Source organism: Notolepis coatsorum, assembly GCF_963971535.1.
Source record: "Notolepis coatsorum genome assembly, chromosome: 18".
Taxonomy (NCBI): Eukaryota; Metazoa; Chordata; class Actinopteri; order Aulopiformes; family Paralepididae; genus Notolepis; species Notolepis coatsorum.
In genome coordinates this window covers 3,276,793-3,302,831 of record NC_140182.1, presented here as the reverse complement: position 1 = coordinate 3,302,831, position 26,039 = coordinate 3,276,793, and positions in this window count along the sequence as shown.

The window sequence follows — 26,039 nt, the reverse complement described above, 5'->3', positions numbered from 1 at the left end:
AAGTATAGGGTCTTAGCACAGTAGAAGTATAGTATCTGTTTACAGTAGAAGTACAGTATAGTATCTGTTTACAGTAGAAGTACAGTATATTATCTGTTTACAGTAGAAGTGCAGTATAGTATCTTTTTACAGTAGAAGTGCAGTATAGTATCTGTTTACAGTAGAAGTACAGTATAGTATCTGTTTACAGTAGAAGTACAGTATAGTATCTGGTTACAGTAAAAGTACAGTATAGTATCTGTTTACAGTAAAAGTACAGTATAGTATCTGTTTACAGTAAAAGTACAGTATGGTATCTGTTTACTAACCAAGCTAACCTGAACCAAGCTAACCTGAACCAAGCTAAACTTACCTGAAATAGTCACTGCAGTCACACAGGAGGGCCTTGTGGGCGTTCAACTCAGTGCTGTTGACTTTAATAACCACATCACAGAGCCTTCCCTCCAGACGCAGCTCACTAAGGATTGTACAGGACATTGTTTCCTTTACCATGTGGGGATTTTAAATTGTATCTACAAAATATATTCAAGCTTACAGACAACTAGCCGGAAACAACAAGTGAGATCTTCACTTGTCTTCTGAGATCTGATATCTTCTTCTTCTTCTTCTTCTTATTTGAATTTCCGGCAGAGTAGACGCATCGAGGCGTATTACTGCCCTCCGCAATTCTTTTTATGGGCTCTTCTTCTTCTCCTTCTTATCCTTCTTCACCTTCTTTTTCTTCTTCTACTGGACCCCGTCATCAACTACATTGTCCATTGGAGTGCATCTACTGCTGCTACTTCCTGTCTGAGCCCCCCTCCGCGGGACCCTCCTTGCCCCCTGCTATCTTATCCTGGGCTGCTTTGTCTCTCGCAGCCTTGTCCCTCGCAGCCCCCTCAGCCAATTCTTTACACACCTCCTTCCAGTCCAGACCTTCCAATCCCAGATGTTGAACCGCTATCCTAACAATCATCTTCACCATCTCTGTTCTACCCGTAACCTCTGCCATACCAGTAACTACCCCTGCCACGAAGGCCACAATACCTAATTTCTCCTCCCTTCCCCTGTCTCTTTCCACCTGCTCTACCCTCACTGCCAAATGCCCTCCTTCAACCCCCTGCACCCTTTCTTGGCTCCCCTGTCCTGCCCTGCTAACCGCCCCAGCATACGTCAACTTACCCTCCCTTCTCTCTCTCCGATCCGCGACCTGCTTCATCATCACCTCGCACCCCCGAAACGCTACACTGTGCTCCCCACCACAACTACAGCACCTCGGCTTCACTCCCTCTCCACATTTCCCATATTCATGTTCCCCGCCACACCTAGCGCACCTCATCCCCTTCATACACGTGGTAGCTATATGGCCAAACCCCTGGCACCTATAGCACCTAAGAGGATTATGAACAAATTCCCTAACCCTATACATCCTACGCCCTACTAATACCTCCCTAGGAACAACCCCACCCTCAAACGTAATCACTACCGTCCCCGTCACTGCCCTCTCCGCTCCCCTCTTCATCCTTGCTGCACTCTTAACTATGCCATTACGCCTGTCCTCCTTTAGCTCTTCCACCAGCTGCTCTACTGTAACCTTGACCGGTACCCCAACTATCACCCCCTTACATCCCCCCCCCCTCTTCTCCCCTACTCTCGCCACCTTACTTATACCCACCCCCCCAATGCTCTGCATCTTCCTAGCCACCTCCACCTGCCCCTCACTACCACACCCTACGGCCAGATTCCCATCCCACAAAACGTTCACGTACTTTACCTCTCCTAATCGCTCGGCAATGAGTTTGGGCCACTCGAGCCTACCTACTTTCCTCTCATCCCTCTCCCCCTCAAGCCTGACCACTATATGGATCACTTCCGCTTTTGCCACATCTTTTCCTGCACCCTCGTCTCCCGGACCACTTGAGCTATCGTCCCCCCCTTTCTTCCTCTTCCCCCCTTCTCCCCCCCTCTCCTCCCCCCTACTCTCACTATCCCCATCGCTGTCGTTCCTCTCCGTCCGCTTCTTCCTCTTCTTCCTCACCGTATCCCACCCCTCCTCCTCCCTCTCCCGTTCTTCCTCTTCCTTCTTCTTCTTCTTTACACCATCCGACTCCTTCCCTTTGTCTTCCACCATCTCCGAGGCCTCCTTCTCACTTCCCTCTCCGTTATCGGTCGTTAGCTCCATATCTGCCTGTTCCCTTTCGCTATCTTCCTCGCCCTTCTCACACCATTTACTTCCATCACGATCCTCCCAATACCCTGGGTAGCCGCTCACAGGCCGGGGCCACCAATCGCAAGGCCTTCGCTGTTCCTGATCTCTCACAGCCACTTCTTCCGCACCCCACCACCGACTACTGCTCCCACGCATGTCTTCGCTGCACAGTTCCGACGGACGCAGACGCCGCCACTCGGCGCATCTCTCCCAATCCATCCTCCCACATGAACAGGCCGCACTTCTGTCTTCCTCTCCAAACAACAGCCTCCCCCCACGAACATACGGCATGGCCTGCTTCTTCTTCCCTCCTCCCATCCTTCTTCTTCTTCTTCTTATTTGAATTTCCGGCAGAGTAGACGCATCGAGGCGTATTACTGCCCTCCGCAATTCTTTTTTATGGGCTCTTCTTCTTCTCCTTCTTCTCCTTCTTCACCTTCTTTTTCTTCTTCTACTGGACCCCGTCATCAACTACATTGTCCATTGGAGTGCCTCTACTGCTGCTACTTCCTGTCTGAGCCCCCCTCCGCGGGACCCTCCTTGCCCCCTGCTATCTTATCCTGGGCCGCTTTGTCCCTCGCAGCCCTGTCCCTCGCAGCCCCCTCAGCCAACTCTTCACACACCTCCCTCCAGTCCAGACCTTCCAATCCCAGATGTTGAACCGCTATCCTAACAATCATCTTCACCATCTCTGTTCTACCCGTAACCTCTGCCATACCAGTAACTACCCCTGCCACGAAGGCCACAATACCTAATTTCTCCTCCCTTCCCCTGTCTCTTTCCACCTGCTCTACCCTCACTGCCAAATGCCCTCCTTCAACCCCCTGCACCCTTTCTTGGCTCCCCTGTCCTGCCCTGCTAACCGCCCCAGCATACGTCAACTTACCCTCCCTTCTCTCTCTCCGATCCGCGACCTGCTTCATCATCACCTCGCACCCCCGAAACGCTACACTGTGCTCCCCACCACAACTACAGCACCTCGGCTTCACTCCCTCTCCACATTTCCCATATTCATGTTCCCCGCCACACCTAGCGCACCTCATCCCCTTCATACACGTGGTAGCTATATGGCCAAACCCCTGGCACCTATAGCACCTAAGAGGATTATGAACAAATTCCCTAACCCTATACATCCTACGCCCTACTAATACCTCGCTAGGAACAACCCCACCCTCAAACGTAATCACTACCGTCCCCGTCACTGCCCTCTCCGCTCCCCTCTTCATCCTTGCTGCACTCTTAACTATGCCATTACGCCTGTCCTCCTTTAGCTCTTCCACCAGCTGCTCTACTGTAACCTCGACCGGTACCCCAACTATCACCCCCTTACATCCCCCCCCCCTCTTCTCCCCTACTCTCGCCACCTTACTTATACCCACCCCCCCAATGCTCTGCATCTGCCTAGCCACCTCCACCTGCCCCTCACTACCACACCCTACGGCCAGATTCCCATCCCACAAAACGTTCACGTACTTTACCTCTCCTAATTGCTCGGCAATGAGTTTGGGCCACTCGAGCCTACCTACTTTCCTCTCATCCCTCTCCCCCTCAAGCCTGACCACTATATGGATCACTTGCGCTTTTGCCACATCTTTTCCTGCACCCTCGTCTCCCGGACCACTTGAGCTATCGTCCCCCCCTTTCTTCCTCTTCCCCCCTTCTCCCCCCCTCTCCTCCCCCCTACTCTCACTATCCCCATCGCTGTCGTTCCTCTCCGTCCGCTTCTTCCTCTTCTTCCTCACCGTATCCCACCCCTCCTCCTCCCTCTCCCGTTCTTCCTCTTCCTTCTTCTTCTTCTTTACACCATCCGACTCCTTCCCTTTGTCTTCCACCATCTCCGAGGCCTCCTTCTCACTTCCCTCTCCGTTATCGGTCGTTAGCTCCATATCTGCCTGTTCCCTTTCGCTATCTTCCTCGCCCTTCTCACACCATTTACTTCCATCACACCATTTACTTCCATCACCATCCTCCCAATACCCTGGACAGCCGCTCACAGGCCGGGGCCACCAATCGCGAGGTCTTCCCTGTTTCCGATCCTCCATATAATTGTTGAATATATACTGTACCAAATGTTCTAGAATGTTTGATTATGACATCATACTGTGACATCACAAATGTTCTAGAATGTGCTATTATGACATCATACTGTGACATCACAAATGTTTTAGAATGTTTGATTATGACATCATACTGTGACATCACAAATGTTCTAGAATGATTGCTTATGACATCATACTGTGACATCACAAATGTTCTAGAATGTTTGATTATGACATCATACTGTGACATCAGAAATGTTCTAGAGTGTTTGGTTATGACATCATACTGTGACATCACAAATGTTCTAGAATGTTCTATTATGACATCATACTGTGACATCACAAATGTTCTAGAATGTGCTATTATGACATCATACTTTGACATCACAAATGTTCTAGAATGTTATATTATGACATCATACTGTGACATCACAAATGTTCTAGAATGTTTGATTATGACATCATACTGTGACATCACAAATGTTCTAGAATGTTTGATTATGACATCATACTGTGACATCCAGTTATTATTAACGGCGTTACTAACGGCGTTAGTTTTTTCAGTAACGAGTAATCTCGTATTTAATGTTGCCCAGTTGTGGCCTGTTGAGGGGCAATATACATATCAAAAGTTCCAAAACATCTATTGTGTTTGTATTTGTATGATCCACTATATAAACATAGTAATTATAATATCTACATACATGGCATTTGATTGGAGGCTAGTCTCACTTTGTCCCACAGCAACATTAAAATAGTTTAGATTTGTGTATGTTGTTTATGTAAAACATTTACTTGAAAGTAACGCAATAGTTACTTTCTGAAGTAACTAGTTACCTTTATAATTTGTAACTGAGTAAGTAATTTAGTTACTTTTTGGAAGAAGTAACTAGTAACTGTAACTAGTTACTTTTTAAAAGTAACTTGCCCAACACTGGTGACATCACAACGGAACATGTTTGAGTTGCATTTGAATAATTTAAATAATATGATAATAATATGACATTAAAAAATAACAAAAAAAATGATAAAAAAAATACATAAAACAATGATACAAATTATAATAAAATATTTAATTAAAATGTATAGAAATAAAGAAAAATAAGACAATGAAATAAAGATAATAATTCATTTAAAAGCTATTTTAAAAAGGTACGTTTTGAGCAGTGCCAACGAGTCTGCTGTCCTAACAGACTTGGGGTCTGTAGGGTAAGCACTTATTCCCTCCGCCCTGAACATTTATGGAGATGTATGGGCCTTTTAAATCAGTGATAAAAGTGTCTTTCAAGGATAAGTGAGCTCCTGCACTGATTATTATAGTTCAATATTCAATATTTGATCACCAAAACCCCCCCAAAAGCATAAAAAGGCCCCTCCCCGCCAAAAAAGGGCCCCCAAAAATAACACAGGCCCAGTGCCCTTTTCAGCCTTTGAGCACCTGCCCCTCTAAAGTCCTGTGCACGTCCCTGCCATACACAATAGTATAATCAGCATAAAGATGGGCCTGACAACCATTTAAAGACAATATCATTAATATAAATAGTAAAGAGGATGGGACCCAAAATGTAACCTTTGTAAAAGCAGAGGGGGATCAACTGTAACAATGCTTTTGAAAGATCCACAAAAAGGGCAGTTTCTTTTTTATGTAATGCAGGTATAGATTTTTATTTAATGCAGATACTACACACACCACTCTGTCCTAAGGTTCTGAATGAGAGAGTGAACATAACATTTTTGTGAATGTTGTGAATACTCAATGAATGGGGCATTGATGGGCCTATATAAAATTGTTGTGTTAGTATCCCATTCAGTGATGCCAGATTAGTGATCTGATGACTGATTACTCCTTTAAAAAGTTATCTAGTTACTTTACTGATTACTTTATTATCAAAGTAACTTAGTTACTTTGAAAGTAGGTTACGAAGTCGTCGTCCCCCCCGCTGCTGCTGCCACAAGAATGACAACAGTTTTTTTTTTTTTTTTTTTTTTTTTTTAAATAATGCTTTATTGAAAGTGCATAATGTCATAAATCATGATTGGCTGCTCAGACGGGTCATCATGAGACGTCATCAGCCATCAGGCCACATACTCCGGTCTAGCTGACTGTACCCCTGGCTCTCTTATCATCAGCATTATGAGATGGTAACTAAAGTAACTCACAGCCACTTGGAAAAGTAACTTTAATCAGATTACTGGCTTGTAAAAAGTAACAAGTTAGATGACTATTTACTGAAAAAAGTAATCAGATTACAGTAACTAGTTACTGGCATCACTGATCCCATTCATTGTCAATGGAGCATTTTACATTCAGGTGACGTCACAAATTCAATGGGTTCTCTCTTATTATTTCTAGATTGTATGATAATTTTTGCAATATAAAACATTGGATCCGCTTGAAATGTTTATTGGACATTGATGATAAGTCTGCTTATTAAAACTACAATATGAATAAAACAACCCAAAAAAAGGAACTGCGTATTTCCAAGAAACATAAGGTTCTCGTCAAGCTTGCTTGACCTATAGCAGCTGAACAGCTGAGCATTATTTACTTGTATAAATTTAGCCATTTCACCCATTTTGTTGTGTCATGGTACAGCCAGGGCAGCTGTTGAGCTAGGTCAAGCAAACCGGATAATACACAGAAAGACAGAATACGTCTCTCCATTAGCAGAGATTGCCCCTATCCTCAACAGGTTCTGTGTACATACAGTGTATAATTTAGTAAGAATACATTTTTAATGACGTGCGTGTGAAGAGATCTCGTAAAAAATGTGTGTGTACAAAATGACGGCTTGCTTTGTGAACCTTCTCTTTTCGACCTAAAGTTGAACCTATAGAATATGTCTCTAAGAACATGTCTAACGGTAAGTTCAATAAGATATCGCCACTGGAGAGCAGCAGCTGTGTCAGACTCCAGCTCGCGCTTCTCTATCTGAAGCCAGGAGTTATTCTCTACGCCGAGAGCCAGGCTAATCGCTACACTGCCACTTGGCGAGAGGGAAGACGCAAGGATTCCACACCGTGAAGATCTCTCTTCTCTGAAATGCAATGGCATTGCATGGAAGCGTGTATCTGTGGGGGAGCTGCCTCTTTGAACTGCTGCGGCCAGGCAAGCGCTACCGGAGTCTCATGGCCGGCACAGAGAGACTCAGAAGGAGCTTCTTTCCCCAGGCCATCAGGATGCTCAATGACAATAACACTATGTAACACAACCCATCATCTACACTCACTACACACACATCCACACACGTACACACTCACTTTAAACAAACACTCACCTTAACACCCACTTTACTCACTTTAGACACTTTTTTATTTATTAGTAAAGAGATTTGCACTACAACTCAATCATACCTCATTGCACCTTACCCTATACATTTGTACCTCATCCCATTTCTGCATTGTACCTCACTGTTACTCTTTCTACTCTGTATTGTATATTGTATATACATGTATATATTGACTGAACACTTTATTTGACGTACTTTTGACTTTTTCTATTTTATACTTTTGATCTATTTTGTATCTAGCACACTCCCAGGGGCTCATACAGAAAAGAAAGTATTTCATGTTAAAGGGGAACTATTTTTACTATTTCTTTCACTATTTGGGCACTTTTACACAATTCCAGTGAGTCTATGGAACACCTCTGTAATTTCTTATTTTTTTTTATTCATTGGTTTGTATTTCTAATCAAGTACTCAAAAACAGCATTATTCTACCTCAAGATTTTAAGCCGTTTTGAGGCTGGGCTCCAACCACTGTGTGGCCTGGTGCCAACTGCCACATCAACTGCCACATTATTATGCAGCTGAGACATCTCTGACATCACAGATATGCACATTTTCAGATGACTCAGTTCAGTGAGGGTGAATATTGTGAGAGGAGAATTGGAAGAATGCGCCAATATGAGAATTAGAGACATAGATCCTATTAATATAAGTCCACATAGCTAGGAAACAATGCTAAACACTGAAAAAGGCCATTTATAAGATAGTTCCCCTTTAAAGTATTCTGTATTTTTACTATGACAATCAATAAACAAACTTGAAACTTGAAACCTGAGCTCCTCCTCTGGGGTCTGGGCGCTGAGCTGAGCTGTGCTGCACGGCCCGCGGGCCAAATCCATTAGTGTACGAGCTCCCACAGCCAATGCAGCGGAGCCTAGATGTGACCGGGTCTGGCTAAAAACCAAACCTCTGAGATGAAGAGTATGGAATGAAACAAAAGTATTATGAATGACTGCAGTCTGGCAGCGATGTACCGTGTTGGTGGTGGGTGAAATTAATCACCACAGTGTTCTGTACAGTTATCTTTATAAGAACCAGTGGTGGAAGAAGTACACGGTTCCTTCACTTAAGTAAGTAGATGTACTCAGATAAAATAGTAACTTTGGTGAAAGTGAAAGTCCTCAAAATTCGACTTAAGTAAAAGTTGATAAGTATTTGATACTGAATTTACTTGATTAAAAAGTTTAAAAAAAAATATGCATTCTACAAACATTCCAGTGCTTGGGAGCATTCGCACCTTGAACCGTTGACCTCTAAAGGTTGTGTTAAAGTGGTATGTGGTCCAGCTATGCTGGCTCTGATTACATCCTCTTGAAGTTGGCAGGCTTCAAAATGTGAAAGTACATTATCCTCCATAAATCTTTGCCATGTTTTTTATTCAAAGTAACTAGCAACTGACGGGTTCAGATACATGTTTTGTTCTTGTTCTTGTTTTTGTTGTTGTTCGTTTTTCCACGTGTATTATTTCTTGTATTTTTGTACTGTATTTTTGTAAAGAAATGCTGTGAAGCGCTCTGTGCACTCGTGCTGAGAAGGGCGCTCTACTAATAAAGTTTTACCTACTTTACTTACTATGTATAGTGGAGTAAAAAGTAGAAAAAAGAGGTAGGGACTGCATTCAAGGAAGGAATATCGTTTGTTTTAATACGCACACAACGTTTTCGCCCGCCCGGCGGCCTTCATCAGTGTGCAATGAAGAACGGCTGCAACAAACAAGCCTTCCTTAACGAGGCTGTGATGATCGACAACATGACAGGTGGAAACAATCAGTAATTAGCACAGGATGAAAAGTAAAACATTTCTTTTGAAATGTAGTGTAGTAAAAAAGTAGACAAAGTTCCCTAAAATGAAAATACTCTGGTAAAACACAGTGTCTCAAAAACGCAACACTACCGCAAAACTAAGACATTTCTCTGGCTCTACTCACTCTCGGAGAAAGACTTTAACCTTTCTTCCACGCCCCCAGACACGGCGATATGAAGCGTGTTTCGTCTGCGTGGGCCAGTTCGACAACACACACATCAAGGCTCGTTGTGCCGTTGTTGACGTCTGCTGCACAGTGAACCCGTGACCTCTGCGACCTCTGTCTCCATTCTCAACGCGCCCGTGGTTTCAGGGCATTAGTGGGGGACATTCACCTGCAGTGCCGCTACCGGCCTCACGGGGGAAACACAGAACTATCAAAGAATCCAATATATATATATAGCAGTCGATGGCTCCCTGTTTGAATTGAAAAGAATGAATGAATGAATGAATGAATGAATGAATGAATGAATGAATGAATGGATGAACAAATGAATGAATGAATGAATGAAAAGTTTATTTTTGAACATGTATTCTTTACATTCCTCTAAATAAATCATAATATCAAGCTTTGTCAAACAGAATAATCAGAATGAAAAAGAAATTATAAACAAAAAGTCAAGAGCAATGTAGTTAGTTGACATGTTCAAAAAAGGAGTGGAGGGAAGCTAAGCGTATTGATCCCTATTCCCTTAACCCCCTTAACCCCCTTAATTGAACATCTCTGCACAGGCTTACAAGATTCAAGATTCAAGAGTTTTATTTGTCACATACATATTAAACAAGACATGCAGTGAAATGTAGGTGCCATGCCCTCCTGTGGATTGTGCAAAAATACAAACAATAAATAAAAAAAACAATAGGAATAAAATGCAGTACTAAACGTAAGAAGTAATACTATACAAATATACAGTGGATTAAGAATGCAAAGCCAAAGATGTGACCTTAAAGTGACCTTTTTTTGTAGTGTAGTGTAGGGGTGTGTGAGAGAGTGTAAGTGAGGATGTGTAGTGTGTGTGTGTGTGTGTGTGTGTGTGTGTGTGTGTGTGTGTGTGTGTGTGTGTGTGTGTACTCTAAATAGGTAAAGTATGACATTGTGAACTATACACAGTTCTGTATATCTGTTTGTTGTGTATGTCATAAATGTCTTGATGAATTGAAAATGGGGGACCCTGATGTAAACAAGACAAACTTCTTTTTCTGGTCTGCATCCTCTTAGCAGTTGTGTGTATCGAGCCGTGTTGTATTGTACCCATTCTGTACAACCTGTTAATACAGTTTTCAATCAATCACACCCTCAAGACCCCTACACTCTGCATCTTCTGGCCGCCTCAGACCCACTCCTATCCGAGCTCCGGGAGGGTCATCAAAGAGAAGCCACCTGATTGATTGATTGAAAAGTTTATTAACAGATTGCAGAATGGGTACAGTACAGTACAGCTCAATACATACAATTGTTAAGGGGATGCAGACCAGAGAAAGACTTTCGTCTTGTTTACATCAGGGTCCCCCATTTTCAATTCATCATAACATATATGACATACATGACATACAGATAGACAGTACTGCTACATCTATACATTTATGACATATCAGATTTGCAAATACAGTACTGTTTGTGATACAAAATTGTCCAGAAAAGGAGTGTATATACATTTGGCATAGAAACTGTACATTGGAGGAGGTTGGTTGGGTGGGGTGGGGTTGGGTGGGTTGGGTGAGGGCTGTACATTGGAGGTGGGGGGGGGGGGGTTGGGAAGGGGACACACACACATTTTACACTGTACATTGGAATATTGACAAAGCCTTACTTGATCATTTACTGTACAACTAGGTTAGGACATTTGTAGGGGCCAGTTTCGAATTGCAGTCTGACGTAGGTGTTTTTTGAGAGTGTTTTTGAAGGTGGGTAGTGATTCACATTCCTTTACAGCTTTAGGCAGGGCGTTCCACATTGATGTGGCATAATTGCGAAACGTGTTTAGTCCCTTGTTTGAGCCGAATCTGGGTTTTACATGATTTGTGGAGCTCCCTCTGGTGTTGTGATCGTGGTATTCACTGACCTTTGGGAAGTATTTTGACATGTACATGGGTACCTTGGTCGCGTAGTGTATCTTGTAGACCAGGCCCATTGCAAGTTGCTGTACTCTGTCGTCTACTCTAAGCCATCCTAGGTTGTCAAAGTGGGCAGGGGTGAGGTGGGTTCTAGGAGTAAGGTCAAGTAGTAGTCTGACTAGCTTGTTTTGAGATGTTTGTAATTTGTTTTTTAGTGCCTTTGAGGTGCTTTGGTACCATGAGGTGCAAGCATAGTCGTAGTACCCTTGAATGAGTGCTCCTGCCAGAGTCTTCAGGGTATTCTTGTTTACCAGAGAGGAGATCCGGTACAAGAATCGAGTTCGTTGGTTGACTTTTTTTATTACATTGGATGCCATTTTGTCACAGGAAAGATTAGCCTCTAGGATGGAACCCAGGTAGGTAATTTCATCTTTCCTTGTGACAATATTGTCACCCACTGTAACCGAGAAGCCGTCGGTCTTGCTGAGTTTGTTATTTGAACCGAAGAGAATGGACTCTGTTTTGCCCATGTGTAATGATAGTTTGTTGTCGGCGAGCCATATGCAGATTTTGCCTAGTTCCGAGCTGAGGGCTTTTTCAACCTGTAACTTGTTCTTGTCAGAGACCAGCAGGGCTGAGTCGTCCGCAAACAGGAACAAGTTGCAGTCACACCTATTCTCGGTCCTTGTCCCACAATGGTGGAACGAACTTCCCACCACAATTAGGACAGCAGCCGAAACCAGACCCATCTCTCGCTGTCGACTGAAGACACACTTCTTCAATCAAAGATAATAACCTTCTTACTGTCATGCACTCTTCCTGATATACTAACATACACTCAGCAATATAGCACTCTATAGTCTTAACACTTTGATGAACATTGTTACTCAGCTAAAAGAGTTGTGCCCTTCCTTGGGGCGACAGTGGCTCGGGAGGTAGAGCAGTCGTCTGGCAATCCGGAGGTTCCCGGTTCGATTCCCGCTCCTCCCAGGCATCGTGTCGATGTGTCCTTGAGCAAGACACTTAACCCCTAATTGCTCCCGATGAGCAGGTTGGCACCTTGCATGGTCGCCTCCGCCGTCAGTGTGTGAATGTGTGAGTGAACGGGTAAAATGTGAGGAACAAATTGTAAAGCGCTTTGGATAAAAAGCGCTATATAAAAAAGCAGCCATTTACCAAGTTCCTACTGACTTGTCGCACAAAACATAAGTCGCTTTGGATAAAAGCATCAGCTACTGTAAATGACTAAATGAAATATTTTACAATTGTAACTCATTGCTTCATTGCCTTACAGTACTGGCAGTATATTCTTCTTCTTTTTCATAAAACGTTAGGACACACTGTCCCACACACACTGTCCTACACACACTGTCCTACACACACTGTCCTACACACCTTGTCTACACACACTGTCCTACACACACTGTCCTACACACACTGTCCTACACACACTGTCCTACACACACTGTCCTACACACCTTGTCTACACACACTGTCCTACACACACTGTCCTACACACCTTGTCTACACACACTGTCCTACACACACTGTCCTACACACCTTGTCTACACACACTGTCCTACACACCTTGTCTACACACACTGTCCTACACACACTGTCCTACAAACACTGTCCTACACACCAGGGGTGTAAAGTACTTGAGTAATTGTACTTTGTTACAATACTTAAGTACTGTTTTTGGGGATTTGTACTTTACTCGAGTATTATTAGGTTTGTACACTTGTACTTTTACTCCATTACATTTCAGAGAAAAAAAACATACTTTTTACTCCCTACATTTAAAATGCAGACCTACAAAGCACAAATCTCGCAGGTCCAACCATTTTAATTAGTATATTTGTTTCTCTGGCCGAACTAACGTTAACGTTATTATTAATCCTGCGGCTGCACTTTATTTAAAAACAGCCAATCAAATCCCCATCAATGGAAAATGAACCCGCCCATACCCATGCTGATTGGTCCTTGTGCAAGACTAGAAAGCGGGCATCTTTGATTAAACACTGCATAATAATTTCATATCAAATGAAAACTTGGCCCACGATGGAATGAGTTAAGACCCCTGGTCTATCCCTTGCAATAACATTTTTTTTTTTACTTTAACTTTTTAGTACTTAAGTACACTTAAAAGTAGAAACTTTTTTTACTTTTACTCAAGTGTGTTTTTAAGCCAGATACTCTGACTTTGACTTGAGTACGATTTTGAGACGGTACCCATACTTTCACTTAAGTATCATTTCTGGGTACTTTTTACACCCCTGGCTACACACGTTGACATTGTCCTACACCGCGTGATGCCTGGCAAAACGCACACGATTCTCGCTCGTTCAATGTAACACCACCCTGCAGAAAACACATGGGCCCCGTGCCCAAAGTACAGTACAGTATGTTAACGTATTTGCTGTCAGAGCGGTGATTCATAATGTTGTAACTTGGCAAAAGGGCTCTAGTTCTTCTAATATGATCTGCCGGTTTTTCCCAGGGTGCACTGCGGCGGTGTCGTTCTCGACGATGAGGTGGCCGCCGTCGTCGTTGGTCGGATGGAACTTTCCGGAGCCTCCCGCCGGTGTCGTTGCGTTCGCTCAAACTTGATACGTGGATTCAGCCATGCATCTTCCAGCATCTTCTCCTGGCAAGACATAAGCGGAGAGAGAAAGGTCACATACTCTACCCCCAGCCGCCTGGCCCTCTGTGTGACGTTCTCGGACCGAAATAGTGTCATAAAGGCATCCATCAAAACAAGTAGGCCAAGGGTCAAGTGCTAGCTTGCCCTGGCACCCAGCGAAAACCCCACGCCGCGGTACAATCACTCAACTTTTACTTGGGTCAGGAACATTCCAGAATACTCCGGGAATTTTAATAGAACTAAAAAAAAATGTGTAACGGTTCAAAGGATTTCCCCCTTACGAAAAGGTATCAAGGTATTACCGTCGTTTTTTTTGGTCACTGCAATGATAGTACTGACCAAACAATTATGGAAATACCATAATATTACCGTGTGTATCATGATTTTACCCTGGCGATATACGTAACTTTTTATTTCATATAATATACTTGCCTGTACTCAATTTATACCGGCCTACTGCCTTCACTGTCTACAACTGCCTTACACTGTAATCATAACTACTCAAACTATAGTCTACCCATACAACTTTGTATGATCATTCTAAACCATGCCTGTTCTAGATCATTGCTGGGTTAAGGACTTCTATTATATCTATCACATCTATGCTTACTACATGTATCTATTATATTCACATATATGCATACTACATGTAGGCTATTGCCATGTCCGCCCATCACAATCACACAAACTGTCTAACGCCCCGTCTCCCTGTGAGTGGCTGTCTCGTGGTGATGACCGGAGTGGTGGATGTCTCGTGGTGATGACCGGAGTGGTGGACGTCCCGTGGTGATGACCGGGAGCAGGGGCGTAGCTGGGGGGGGGTAGCTTAGGATGATTCCAAGGGCCCAGCACTGAGGGGGGGCCCCAAATTTTTTTTTTTTTTTTTTTTTTTTTTACAAGACATCACTCAGGTGTATTATTGATGCTCTCATTGATACTATGTTCGTTTCTGAAGTGTGTGTGTGTGTGTGTGTGTGTGTGTGTGTGTGTGTGTGTGTGTGTGTGTGTGTGTGTGTGTGTGTGTGTGTGTGTGTGTGTGTGTGTGTGTGTGTGTGTGTGAGATATATATAGAGAGAGGGGGGGCTTTGGTAGACTATTGCATTGGTCCATTCATTGAAGATGAACGCAATGCGACATCCTTTACTAGGCTCACCCACCAACAGTGCAGGTGCTGAACTGCTGATCCGAATGTATAGGTAAAAACCATATTATGCGTTTTCATCAATAAAAAAATTGCCAAAAAAATTTCCGCTGGCATTCACCGGGGGCCTACTAATACATTCTTTCATGGGGCCCAGAATCTGGAGCTACACCCCTGACCGGGAGGATGCGATCCTCTCTACGCCGCCCCCTATGCCTCAAATGGATCCATCATCAGCTCTATTTCCAATCTTTCATAATATTCTTATGTACCCCAGTTGCTATCGCATGCACTTATCTGTGTTTCGTTACACGTATATGTACATACTTAACAACTGTTCGCCTGTTTTACTGCAACACTACTATCACCCACATCTAAGAAGGGAGATCCCCCTCCTTGAACGCCCTTCTAAGGTTTCTCTCCTCCACATTGCCTGTGGAGCTTTTTTCCTATTGCTAGGTTTTTACTGAGTTTTTCCTCACCTTCGTGTGGGGTATGTCTGCATGGGAGTGTTGCATTTATTCATTTTACATTTTATTTTGGTTTTATTTATTATTTTACAACGTTTTTTGTTTTGTTCTTGATTTATTTTGATGTTTCTTCTTGACTTGTTTAATTAAAGAAGACGTGTCCGGCCCCATGGGGACATTAACGTGTGTTGTCGGGCCTTACAGATACATTTGATTTGATTTGAGTTTTGATAATGCTGTATATATTTATATATTTACTGTATATTCAGACAGATCCACATCTGTCTGAATATACCTGCATATAATCCTTTTTACATACCTGTATGTACTATATCTATATCTGTATATATCCCTTACCTACTCGTACTAGTTATACCGCTGGCCAGTATGGCTTATTACCATAGTGTTTTTATACCTGTATCACCATACATAATAATACTATAATAACACTGTCTATACATCTGATTCGCATTATTACTCGGTAGTACTCTTTTATATATATACTCCTTGTATATAATCACTTGTATATTGCTATTGCACTTTACTGTTACATTTGCACTGTGGTTAGATGCCAAACGTATTGTCGTTCTGTACCTGTGCTGCTGCATAATGACAATACATTTTAATCCAATCTAACTGTTTAACCGCTCATGTTGGAACACAGAGGTCCCCCACCCAGCCACCCCTCCTATCCAACCCCCCCCCCCCCCCCCCCCACCCAACCACCTCCAATGTACAGTCCCCCCCCCCCCCCCCCACCCACTCAACCCCACCCCACCTATCCAACCTCCACCAATGAACAGTTTCTACGTCAAATGTATATACTCTCTCTTCTGGACTCTTTTTGTATCACAAACAGGACTGTATTTGCAAATCTGGTATGTCATAAATGTATAGATGTAGCAGTACTGTCTATTCTGTATGTCGTGTGTGTCATATATGTTATGATGAATTGAAAATGGGGGACCCTGATGTAAACAAGATGAAAGTCTTTCTCTGGTCTGCATCCCCTTAACAATTGTGTGTATTGAGCAGCTGTACTGTACTGTACCCATTCTGTAATCTGTTAATAAAGTTTTCAATCAATCAATCCCTGTGTTTCTATGTTTCTCTGTTCTTTGTTTTGCTTATTGTCAGCGTCTTTGGGCTATATAAATCAAATTAATTGTTGTTATTATTATTAACATTCAGCTGGAGTGCCAGTCATAATGTATAGTCAGAGGCTTGATTGATTGATTGATTGAAAACTTTATTAACAGATTGCAGAATGGGTACAATACAGTACAGCTCAATACACACAATTGTTAAGGGGATGCAGACCAGAGAAAGACTTTCGTCTTGTTTCCACCAGGGTCCCCCATTTTCAATTCATCAGGACATATATGACATACATGACATACAGATAGTCAGTACTGCTACATCTATACATTTATGACATACCAGATTTGCAAATACAGTACTGTTTGTGATACAGAAGGAGTCAAGAAAAGGGAGTATATACATTTGACGTAGAAACTGTACATTGGAGGAGGTTGGGTGGGGGGGGTTGGGTACACTGGGATATTGACAACCATACTGGGTAATTTACATTGGAGGTGGTTGGGGGGGGGGGGGGCACACTGTATAAACAAGCAAAACTGTACATTGAGGGGGGGGAGACTCTGTACAAACAAACAAAATTGTACATTGGACTATTGACAAAACCATACTAGGTAAATGACTGTACATTGGAGGGGGTTGGGTTAGGATATTTACAGGGGCCAGTGTTGAATTGCAGTCTCCCGTAGGTGTCTCTTGAGAGAGGTTTTGAAAGTGGGTAGTGATCCACATTCCTTTACAGCTTTGGGTAGGGCGTTCCACATTGATGTGGCATAATTGCGAAACGTGTTTAGTCCCTTATTTGAGCCGAATCTGGGTTTAACATGATTTGTGGAGCTCCCTCTGGTGTTGTGATCGTGGTATTCACTGACCTTTGGGAAGTATTTTGCCATGTACATGGGTACCTTGGTTGTGTAGTGTATCTTGTAGACCAGGCCCATTGCAAGTTGCTGTACTCTGTCATCTACTCTAAGCCATCCTAGGTTGTCAAAGTGGGCAGGGGTGAGGTGGGTTCTAGGAGTAAGGTCAAGCAGTAGTCTGACCAGTTTGTTTTGAGATGTTTGTAATTTTGTTTTTAGCGCCTTTGAGGTGCTTTGGTACCATGAGGTGCAAGCATAGTCGTAGTACCCCTGAATGAGTGCTCCTGCCAGAGTCTTCAGGGTATTCTTGTTTACCAGAGAGGAGATCCGGTACAAGAATCGAGTTCGTTGGTTGACTTTTTTTATTACATTGGATGCCATTTTGTCACAGGAGAGATTAGCCTCTAGGATGGAACCCAGGTAGGTAATTTCATCTTTCCTTGTGACAATATTGTCACCCACTGTAACTGAGAAGCCGTCGGTCTTGCTGAGTTTGTTATTTGAACCGAAGAGAATGGACTCTGTTTTGCCCATGTGTAATGATAGTTTGTTATCAGCGAGCCATATGCAGATTCTGCCTAGTTCCGAGCTGAGGGTTTTTTCAACCTGTAACTTGTTCTTGTCAGAGACCAGCAGGGCTGAGTCGTCCGCAAACAGGAACAAGTTGCAGTCACAAGCTGACGACATGTCATTTGCATAAATTAGGAACAGTAGCGGTCCTAGTATGCTTCCTTGTGGAACACCACAGCTCACTGTGAGAGGGGGGGATAGGGTACCGTTTACCTCCACCATCTGTTCCCTCCCCTCAAGGTAGGATTGCATCCAGCTCACTGATAGACTATCAAAACCAATTGCTTTTAGCTTGTCAATCAGAATGGAGTGATTGACCGTGTCAAAGGCCTTTTGTAGGTCCAGCATGACCATGCCGCAGTATTTGCCTGCGTCCACCTCTTGTTTGATGTGGTCATTCAAATAGAGAAGGCATGTGTCAGTGGAGTGGGATGTTCTGAAGCCAGATTGGAATTCGTAGATTAGATTTTTTTTCGCTAGGTACTTTTCGACCTGTTCGTAGACTATTTTTTCCATGACTTTCGAGATGGAGGTGAGAATAGAAACAGGGCGGTAGTTGCCTGGGTCTAATTTGCTGCCCTTTTTGTGCAGAGGGGTCACCCTCGCAATTTTGAAGTCCTTGGGGACGTGTCCCTGTTTTATGGAGAGGTTTATTATGTGTGTGATGATTGGGGTGATGGCGGCTGCTGAGTCTCTGAGGAATTTGGAGGGGATGTTGTCATGGCCAGTGGCCTTGTTAGGTTGGAGGGCGCTCAGTTTATTGAGTACCTCATCTGTTGTTACCATTTCCAGCTTGAAGTCGTCCTTGCGGACCCCTAGGTTTTTGTAGTAAGCTACTATGTGTTCTACCCCATAAAGCCCTGAGTGGGAGGGTAGTTTGTTTACCAGTGTTGTGGCTATGTTTGTGAAGAAAATGTTTAAGTAATTGGCTACATCCAGCTTGTCTGTGATGAGCGTGTTGTCCGTTTTTATGTTTATGTTTGAGAATCTGGTTTTAAGTTTTTTACTGCATCCTAGTTGATTATTGAGTAATTTCCAAAGTTCACGTGGTTTGTTTTTGTTTTCCTCAGTTTTGTCATTGATGAAATTCTTTTTTGCAGTTTTGATCATGGAGTTTACGTCGTTTCTTAGTCTGTTTCTTTCTAGTTTGAGTTCAGTAACGTGGGCTTGGAGTTTACAGGCACCGCTGTAAACATTGATAACCCATGTGGCTGACAGCGGACAGTAGGGGGTTAACCCACTGAAAACATCTTCATACTAACCCTAACCCTAACCCATGTGGCTGACAGCAGACAGTGGGGTTAACCCACTGAAAACATCTTCATACTAACCCTAACACTAACCCATGTGGCTGACAGCAGACAGTGGGGTTAACCCACTGAAAACATCTTCATACTAAGGCTGAGGTTACACCTTTCGTATCATTTCGTATTGTTTTATTATACGTATCGCCGCGTATCGCCGCGACGTCATGCGCCTCGAGTCACACTTTCGTTTTTTTTCCGTTTTTGTCAGCCGAGCACACTGATGTAGTACACTGCCAAAGCAGTAGGTGGCAGTAGGTGGCAAACATGAAGGCAATTTCAACCAATCAGAACGAATGTGCCAATACACTTCCTGGTGGAAGCTCCAGCAAAGAAAATGTCAATAAGGCAGGCGCCTATTTACTCAATGCAGCAATAATTTTTCAGCAAAGCCTAATAAAAGTGCAATAAACAAAACAGATACATTCACTGTGTGTTCTGCCTGTCATTTGTTGATGAAACAAAACTAACATCAACACAAGTGACCACCAAGAGCGGATAGTTTAGTCTAAAAAACGATCGGTAGCATTGTTAGCTGCATGCTAACGTCAATGGAGTATGCCATTATAACAATATAGCATTGTGGCTAGAAGCTAACGTTAGCTCACGCTACTTAGCCAGCACGAAACTGATGATATCGCGAGCTATCAGTAGTTAGATAACATCAGAGACAACGCTGTGTGTATTAAACAAAGGTGAATAGATGACTGGGCCATTTTGTTTAATGCTTGTTAAGTTGAAAGAGGAACTCTGAGCTAACAGGGTCTGAATCCTGATAGCTCACGTTAGCCAGCTGCTCATGCAATCGGTAATGCTAGCAGAATGAATAGATGTAAACTTTATTTAACATATTGCATATGGGTACAATACAATACGGCTCAATACAAACAATTGTTAAGGGAATGCAGACTGTTGTAGCTTGGACTGGGGTCCTTATAACAATAACTTGACAACACATGGTAGCTGAAGCTATTTGGGACACGGAGCTCTGTCCCAAACACACACACTGTTGTCACCGGAAGGGCACGCAGATGGTATCTACTGCGCATGGGCGTTTTCGCAACAACTGCTCCGTGCTGACTACACGCTGTTGTCGAAGCGTTTTTTTTGCGTATCTCCAAACGCAAACACAATTTTGCGTTTCAGCCGTATCCACAAAAAAACGCCAAAAAACGCATTTCTGTGTAGATAGGACATCAAACGTCGTCAAAAACGTATAAAAAAACGCCAGGAATACACTAGTCTAACCATAGCCTAACCCTAACCCTAACCCATGTGGCTGACAGCAGACAGTGGGGTTAACCCACTGAAAACATCTTCATACTAACCCTAACCCTAACCCATGTGGCTGACAGCAGACAGTGGGTTAACCTACTGAAAACATCTTCATACTAACCCTAACCCTAACCCATGTGGCTGACAGCAGACAGTGGGGTTAACCTACTGAAAACATCTTCATACTAACCCTAACCCTAACCCATGTGGCTGACAGCAGACAGTGGGGTTAACCCACTGAAAACATCTTCATACTAACCCTAACCCTAACCCATGTGGCTGACAGCAGACAGTGGGGTTAACCCACTGAAAACATCTTGATCATCTATTCATACTGGCGTGAGAAACACCCATATCATCTCTAATCGTATTCCAGTCCCAGACATAGAGAATGGGCTTGGTGCTTTTCTTTGAGCTTAACCCCCCCCCCACATCCCAATCCCACCCACCCACCCCACCCTATCACCCCCCACCCACCCGCCCCTATCAGGTCCCATGATGGCACCCTTTAAACGTCCCACGTCGCTCTACGGTGAAGAGACAAAGAAAAAAACCAGGACATTCTCTGAAGCGGATCTCCGTCGACTAAAACCAATGAAAACAAAACAGATCACGCTCCCTCCTTCCCATGCTCCTTCCAATCATATTCATCTCGTGAGGAATAACAAACCTATTAGTGTTGATGATCGTGCCATAAATATCAAACAATTGCCCGCCCCAGATGGGGGGGTGGTGGGATTATGTGGCCTTAAAGTCATTACGATCACATCCTCTCCTTAAGCTTTTCCAATTCCCTCTCACAGCCTCATTGTAATACCCGGGCCAGGGATCGCTCTTCCCTATTAAACTCAATGTTTTGCCAACGGGGTTATTGATGCTTTTGTTTCAGGGAGGGGGGGGGGGTGTAAAAAGTACAGAGAAATTGTACTTAAGTGAAAGTGTGGGTACCGTCTCAACATCTTACTCAAGTAAAAGTCAGAGTATCTGGTTGAAAAGACACTTGAGTAAAAGTTAAAAAGTTTCTACTTTTAAATGTATACTTAAGTACTAAAAGGTGACTGTCTATTCTTCTGATAGCAGGTGTTTAATAAAGAAATCCCCGCTTTCTAGTCTTGCACAAGGACCAATCGGCATGGGTACGGGCGGATTAATATTCCATTGATGGGGATTTGATTGGCTGTTTTTAAATAAAGTGCGGCCGCAGGATTAATAACGTTAACGTTAGTTCGGCCAGAGAAAGAAATATACAAATTACAATAGTTGGACCTGCAAGATTTGTACTTTATACCTTGTAGGTCTGCATTTTAAATGTAAGGAGTAAAAAGTATGTATTTCTTTCTCTGAAATGTAATGGAGTAAAAGTACAAGTATACAAACTTAATAATACTAGAGTAAAGTACAAATCCCCCAAAAACAGTACCTAAGTATTGTAACGAAGTACTCAAGTACTTTACACCCCTGGGGGGGGGGGGGGGTGAGTGGCAAAGCGAATGCCCCCCACACGAGGAGATAAAAGCCAAAGTGTGATTAATCCAATTATCCGCCTAAAGTCACAAATCGGTCGTAACTAGAGGGGGGGGTTCTGATGCTGAGGAAACCGGCGGCGGAGCGAGGAGGCTCTCGCCAGGTGGCGCGCCGAGACCCTCTGTGTGAGGATGATGATGCCCACCTCCTTTGATGTGAAGACAGTGCTTTGTGTTTCACCCGCCGGGAGAGACGCTCGACAGAGAGAGAGGCCCTCGCCGGTGTTATAACAGGCCGTAACCCGAGACCTCGGGGGGCTTAGGGTCCCCCCCCCCCTGCTGGAGTTTTGATATCAATTAGATTTGTGGTCACCTGACACCGCGAGGGCCGCGGTGAACATCTGCACTGGATAATGAGCGGGGGGGGGGGGGGGGGGGGGGCCTCGCTCCGCGGACTGGGGCATCTTGGCACCGCTTCACTAACTACACACCCTCAAGACCCCTACGCTCTGCATCTTCTAACTACACACCCTCAAGACTCCTACGCTCTGCATCTTCTAACTACACACCCTCAAGACCCCTACGCTCTGCATCTTCTAACTACACACCATCAAGACCCCTACGCTCTGCATCTTCTAACTACACACCCTCAAGACCCCTACGCTCTGCATCTTCTAACTACACACCCTCAAGACCCCTACGCTCTGCATCTTCTAACTACACAACCTCAAGACCCCTACGCTCTGCATCTTATAACTACCACCCTCAAGACCCCTACGCTCTGCATCTTCTAACTACACACCCTCAAGACCCCTACGCTCTGCATATTCTAACTACACACCCTCAAGACCCCTACGCTCTGCATCTTCTAACTACACACCCTCAAGACCCCTACGCTCTGCATCTTCTAACTACACACCCTCAAGACCCCTACGCTCTGCATCTTCTAACCACACACCCTCAAGACCCCTACGCTCTGCATCTTCTAACTACACATCCTCAAGACCCCTACGCTCTGCATCTTCTAACTGCACACCCTCAAGACCCCTACGCTCTGCATCTTCTAACTACACACCCTCAAGACCCCTACGCTCTGCATCTTCTAACTGCACACCCTCAAGACCCCTACGCTCTGCATCTTCTAACTACACACCCTCAAGACCCCTACGCTCTGCATCTTCTAACTACACACCCTCAAGACCCCTACGCTCTGCATCTTCTAACTACACACCCTCAAGACCCCTACACTCTGCATCTTCTAACTACACACACTCAAGACCCCTACGCTCTGTATCTTCTAACTACACACCCTCAAGACCCCTACGCTCTGCATCTTCTAACTACACACCCTCAAGACCCCTACGCTCTGCATCTTCTAACTACACACCCTCAAGACCCCTACGCTCTGCATCTTCTAACTACACACCCTCAAGACCCCTACGCTCTGCATCTTCTAACTACACACCCTCAAGACCCCTACGCTCTGCATCTTCTAACTACACACCCTCAAGACCCCTACGCTCTGCATCTTCTAACTACACACCCTCAAGACCCCTACGCTCTGCATCTTCTAACTACACACCCTCAAGACCCCTACGCTCTGCATCTTCTAACTACACACCCTCAAGACCCCTACGCTCTGCATCTTCTAACTACACACCCTCAAGACCCCTACGCTCTGCATCTTCTAACTACACACCCTCAAGACCCCTATGCTCTGCATCTTCTAACTACACACCCTCAAGACCCCTACGCTCTACATCTTCTAACTATACACCCTCAAGACCCCTACGCTCTGCATCTTCTAACTACACACCCTCAAGACCCCTACGCTCTGCATCTTCTAACTACACACCCTCAAGACCCCTACGCTCTGCATCTTCTAACTACACACCCTCAAGACCCCTACTCTCTGCATCTTCTAACTACACACCCTCAAGACCCCTACACTCTGCATCTTCTGGCCGCCTCAGACCGACTCCTATCCAAGCTCCAGGAGGGTCATCAAGGAGAAGCCGCCTATTCTCAGTCCTTGCCCCACAGTGGTGGAACGAACTACCCACCCCAGTTAGGACAACCCGTCCAATCATTCGCCGTCGACTAAAGACACACTTATTCAACCATTATCTGAAATGAAAAATATCTATATAATAAATAAATATATATATTCTAACCCTAACTAACCTTACTGTGATGCACTTTTCCTAATAAACTAACCTACACTGTAGCACTCAACACTTTGATGAGCATTGTTACTCAGCTGATAGAGTTGTGCCCTTCCTTCCTGATGGCTTGTCGTACAGAACTTGTAAGTCGCTTTGGATAAAAGCGTAGCAGCTAAATGACTAAATGTAAATGTCCCGTATAATAACCCACGCCTCTATATCCTTCAACACCTCCCAGTGCGTCCAGCCTCGCTCGTCCTCCTAAACAGAACCCCGCGAAGACAAAGATAGCAAAAGCTGTTCTCACGGATGACTCGGGACACAACACACCGGGGGGGGACATGCCTACCTGCCGGTCCCCTTGTAGCTACAGCAGGGACCACAGATAAAGCAACAACATCCTCCAACAGTGCGTACGCACCCCTCTGTTGGCACCCGGGTGGTAATGGCTCCCAGCTGGATGCTAATGAGATGATGAGAGGCCGGTGGTGTAGGTCCCATATGTCCTAAAGGCCTCACCGCGCTCCGCTCTGTAGCCCGCTGTGAGAGACACCACGTATAGTGTGAACGGGACCGTAAAACCACTTCCTAACCACATCATCATCATCAACACCTCACGGGGGCAACGGGGCTTCTGACGCCAATAATAACGTTCATTAAACTAAAAATTATTTCATCCGAGGTTTGTGAGTTTTATTACCGAATAGTAGTTGCTGCGGTAAGCGCCTCCGTGTACACGCAACAATAACAGAGAGGCTCAGGCTCAGATGAATGAACACTGATCTCTCCACACACAAGCACACATGAACACACACACACACACACACACACACACACACACACACACACACACAGACACAACACAACATTCTGCACTCGCACACACACACACACACACACAGTCACCATAGGTCACTTTAAACACACAAGAAATGGACACTTTGAAGAAAATAACTTGTTGTGATTGTAACAGCAAGTATAGCATATAGGGACATAGAAGAAAAAACTGCACATTGTATAATAGGAGTGTACATAGGATCCAGTGCCTTTAATTAAGCGATTTATTAACATGTGTATTTACCATGTCTATTCTAGTTACCTTTTTATTATTATTATTATTATTATTATTATTATTATTATTATTATTATTATTATTATTATTATTATTATTATTATTATTATTATTATTATTATTATTATTATTATTATTATTATTATTATTATTATTATTATTATTATTATTATTATTATTATTATTATTATTATTATTATTATTATTATTATTATTATTATTATTATTATTATTATTATTATTATTATTATTATTATTATTATTATTATTATTATTATTATTATTATTATTATTATTATTATTATTATTATTATTATTATTATTATTATTATTATTATTATTATTATTATTATTATTATTATTATTATTATTATTATTATTATTATTATTATTATTATTATTATTATTACTACTATTGTTTTTATTGCACAATCGAAGCAGGCATTTTTTTATTTATCCTTTATTTATCCAGGAATGTCCCGTTGAGATACAAGATCTCTTCCTCCAGGGAGTCCTGACCAACACGGCACACAACAAGTTTCAACATAAAACAGGGCATTAAACAAAAAACATACAATTCAAATATAAATACAGAGGGTCAT